Genomic DNA, 4991 nt, shown 5'->3' with positions numbered 1-4991 from the left:
AAACAGGACCTCTGGAATACATGCCAGGAGACCAAGCTATGCTTCTGGAGAGCTAAAATACTGGGAGAAAAGTGGTCAGCAGAGGCAAGAGTTTTTAAAAAGGATATATTTAATTATAAATAATAATTGGAATTTGGGAAGATAAGTGGAGCAGCTAACCTGCTACCCAGACATTCAAAGTGAACAAAAATGGTGAATTTAGGCTTGAATTCATGGCTCAGTGTAAACCTTGGATGATTTTGCAAACGCTGGAAAATTTTGTGAAGTTCTGTACATTTTGTGTTAATGAAATGTCCTCAGCTGTTGCAAAAAGAATGCAAACACCTGATCCTGAGGCACAGGAGGAGATTATTTTCCAATATTTAATTTTAAATATAGTTGTAATCTTAAAGGAACAGGTTTTCAGCAGCTGGCCTCCCCTTTTGCATTGACAAATTACAGATGCAGTTTTACACCACATTAATTTGTTGTACAATTATTGTCACTTAGATGTTCAAGACATTGTCACTGGCAATCCCTCGATTCGAGGATGATCACTACCAACGATTTACATGTGGTTCTGAGATGACTCAGGAGTCCAATCTTGGAACCACAGATCCACCCGCAATAGGTGCAGACATTTCCCAGTGGGTCAGATGCCTGCTGGAAGAAAGTTTTCTTTTTCCTTCCTTCCTTCCTTCCTTCCTTCCATCTCTCTCTCGTTTTAGCTTGAAGGGCAAGATGCTTCTTCTCGAAGTGGGCCACTGCCTGATGGAGAATATGGCACCATAGAGGTTGGTTTGTGTCTTGCTCCTCCCAGCTTATGATGTCCACATCAGTGTTTTTAAGATATGCTTTCAGTGTTATCTTTGTAGCATTTCCTCTGACCACCACAAGATGAGCTGAGAGCAGAAAGCTTTTTTGGGAGGTGAAAATCTGGCATCTGCACACAATGTCCAGCCGGGTGTAGTTGGTGCATAAGGATCATTGCTTCAATGCTGGTGACATTGGCTTCAGAGTGAGATGTTCAAGTACTTGAGTTGTGGGAGCAAACCTAAAAATTAGAAAAATCTATGAAGTATGTCCTTCTAACAGCTGAATATTTTAAACAATTACTTAGATAAAATGCATAACAATTTCCCCCAAAAGTGTCTTTTCACTATTGAGGTCACTCACCATGGTTGTTTTCCCACTTTCAACCTTCACCACTAGATGGGACTCCATTTCAAAGCCTGACAAGTCAGCCACAAGTCAGCCCTTGCTGAGAAATGAGTGCCTTCTCACCCATTTCTAGAGTTGCAAAAATCAAACCACATAACCACAGAAAGCATTACTGCTAGACTGTACTCCCAAGTGTACAGAGGTGTATGTGTGCTATTTTTTAATTTATGCACTATTTGCTTAGCAAAACTAAAAGATTATAAATATCTTTAAAAATGTGTACATTAATAGTATCTGATAACTGAATATCAGTAGTTCCTAGGAAAGGTAATTTTACCCATTACTTTATCATTTTGATTTCACAATAATTTATAAAATGACAAGCATTGGAGGATTATTGTAATATTGGATAGGTGGAGGCAGAAAACCAACATGTAGCATTTCTCTAGACCAGTGTTTCTCAAATGGTGTTCCGCGGAACCCCAGGGTTCCGTGGGCTGAGTTGAAGGGTTCCGCGAAGAAGCGGAACCGTGCCGCTGAAAGTAACAAAAATCAGGTGCCGCCGAACAGCTGATGGGGCCGCCGAAAAGCTGTTCGCGCGCCGCCAAACAGCTGATGGGGCCGCCGAAAACGGCTCAGAGAGCGCGCCACCGAAACAACCCTACACCGCGCCACCGAAAAGAGGAAGATTTCCTCGACTTTTCGGCAGAGGGTATGGCATGGGCGCGCAAGGGTTCCGGGGGGAAATAAAATTGAGAAACACTGCTCTAGACATTTCCCTATGCTCTGATTTATTTTTTCACTTAAGTAATACTAGCAGCAGAAGAGGAACCAAAAAGCTCAAGCATCCCAGGATTATGCATGGGCTAAATACACAGGATTATGTTGATTTGGTTCCAAGGAAGGCAATTTGCTAGTCTCTTGGGAGGGGAGCAAAGAGTTTCCAGTGGTATTAGTCCCACTTTGTGCTCACCTCACTGCCTCAGTTCCCAACACTTGATATTAGTACTCTCTGCCACTTGATGACTTTTCCCATGAGCATTGCTGTAATTACCAGAGCCATGACTCCAACTCTGACTTAATTTACTACCTTCAGTTCACCATTAAATTGGCCTGCTCCTTTCAACTAGTTGCCCTACAAGCTTCCAAATGACTGTTCCTGCCTGTAATCTGATTCCTATGTCATTTTGCTTCACTGTTGATGTTCTAATGTTAGCCTGATAATTCAACCCTATCTGATTGATTGTTTTGCTGATAGTTGCTCTGCTCAATCCAGCCATCCCCACTATACTCTGCCTCTGTTCTCTCCACACCTTTCCTTGTGTCATTGGCTCCTTTAGTCTTCATGGGAAGTCACACAAGGCTGTGTCCTTGGTTCCTTTTTCTTTGGTTATTTAGCTTCAGCTACCATCTTTATGGCAACGACTCTCAAATCTCTGTCCGCACCTGACTTCTCTCTCCAAACTTGCATCTCAGCCCATTTCTCTTACTGCTCCTCCTAGATGTTTTGCAGTCTGTTTAACTCCTTGTCTTTCCTCCTGAACACTCTGATTTGTCGCCATTTTCTGTTCATTGTTATAACACCATCCTCTCTGTCATTTCAGTGTAATCTGGGATCATCTTTGACTCCTCCGTCTTCCTAGTTCCATACAACCAAGCAGTTGCCACTTTTTTCTCTGTAACTTTTCCAAAATCTGACCTTTTCTATATGTCTACATCATCTCTGTCCTGATACTGACTCTTCCTCCTCTCTTATCTCCCTAATATGCATCACTCCCCTCCAATCCATTAAAAACTTGAATGCTAGGATCACTTTCCTTGCCCTTCATTCTGACCGTACCACTCTCCCCTTTTTGAATCCCTCCACCAATTCCCTTTGAGGTAGCACACTAAAAATAGCAGTATAGATGTAAAAACAACGAGAGTCCTGTAGCACTTTAAAAGACTAACAAATTTAATTTCTGAAGGCATAAGCTTTCGTGTGCTGCAACCCACTTCGTCAGATGCAAGAAATAGAAATCAGATGGGGGTATATATATACATCCAAGGGTAAGTAACAACAATGGAGAGGGGAGGTGTTAGCAAAGTCCATTCAGTTAGAGTAGTTGAGGACTATTCACAACCATTGATTAGAAGGTGAGAATGTGTGAACAGTGACGATTACTTCTTGTAATGAGATAACCATTCCAAGTCTCTATTCAGACCCAGTTTAATCATGTCAAGTTTGCATATGAGTTCCAGCTCTGCAGTTTCTCGCTGAAGTCTGTTTTTGAAGTTTTTTTTGTAGAAGTATGGCAACTTTCAAGTCAGCTACAGAGTGTCCTGGGAGATTGAAGTGCTCTCCTACTGGTTTATGGATGTTACCATTTTTTATGTCTGATTTGTGTCCATTTATTCTTTTGCGTAGTGACAGTCTGATTTGGCCAATGTACGTGGCAGAGGGGCATTGCTGGCACATATTATATTAGTAGATATGTAGGAGAATGAGCTCCTTATGGTGTGGCTGATGTGGTTAGGACCTGTGATAGTGTCACTAGAGTCGATGTGCGGGCAGAGCTGGCAACGGGGTTTGTTGCAGGGATAGGTTCCTGGATTAGTGTTCTTGTTGTATGGTGTATGGGTGCTGGTGAGTATTTGCTTCAGGTTGGGAATCTGTCTGTAAGCAAGGAGAGGTCTGCCTTCCACGGCTTGAGCGAGTGAGGGATCATCTGCTAGGATGTTGCAGCTGGGCTCTCAAGCCCACCTGATCCCCTGGGTCTGAGCTTGGGTGGCTAGCCTTAGTCTCCACCAGACCCCCAATGACCACACTGCTATTTTTAGTGCACTGACTAGCAGAGTCTGTCTACCTGGGCAGGAAGGCTTGGTCTGAGAGGCAATATAGATATACTGTAAGAGATTCAGACCTAGGAAAACTCTACACTCTATGCCGACCCAGGGAACTTAAAAGCATGTGGGATCCAGCAGTTGGGTCTACTCACAGAAATCTGGTGCCCAACTAGACAGGGTAACTGAGTCAGGTTGTGACTTTTCCTTTCCTATCCCCCTCCCCCACCAAAAAAAAAAAAAGGATCTTAGCTACCCAGTGAGTTTACAAAGGTCAGCTGTAACAAGCAAAGGCTTTTTAAATAATTGAGTTCTTGGAGAGGGTAGTAGATCCCCACTTCAAATTAGATATTAACAATCTGTTAGGGAATTCAGATGCTTTTGGCTTGCTTCACCAGCTAAAAAGGGCTATAGACCTGAGTGGCAAAGCATGACTTGATTTCCTGTTTCCAGACGGTCCTCCTTCGGTGAATGTTTACTTGTGTGCTATATGTACACATAATTAAAAAGTTGCTTTCCTGAAACGTTTAGTCATGGGCGTAAGTGTGACGTGAAGGTTGTCATGCAGTTAGCGTCCAATTCAGTGTGTGACTTCCTAGTGGCCAAAGAGGCCACCTCCCAGCTGGAGAAGGTAGGCTGTCTGTTCTGGAGTCAAGGCAGGGTATTTCGGGCAGACAAAGTGACCAGAGATTGGAGAGGGTCGGTGTGCGCTGTGTGCTCTAGCAGCTATGCTGCCAGGGAGGTGAGTCAGACTGTTCGAATTTGCAGGTTGCCCCCTCGGAGGTATTAAACCAGGCCATCCAGCATGATCCTGAGCCCACAGAGACTGGAAAGCGGGCCTGGCAGTGTGTGCAGGGCACCCCTATGGACTTCCAGGGCAGCAGCTACCTCTGAAGCGCCGGGAGTCACAGGAGAGGGAAGAACCCCGCCGCGCAGCGCAGCCAGCTGGCGCTCAGCCCGCCCCTCCTGAGTCCCCGCCCCGGGCCCGTGTGATCTTCTAGGGGCGGGGCGGCGTCTCTCTCTCTCTC

Source organism: Emydura macquarii, unplaced genomic scaffold (assembly GCF_026122565.2).
Source record: "Emydura macquarii macquarii isolate MOO-44397 ecotype Brisbane River unplaced genomic scaffold, CSIRO-AGI_Emac_v2 contig_2897, whole genome shotgun sequence".
NCBI classification, from domain to species: Eukaryota; Metazoa; Chordata; order Testudines; family Chelidae; genus Emydura; species Emydura macquarii.
This window is presented reverse-complemented; position numbering follows the sequence as displayed.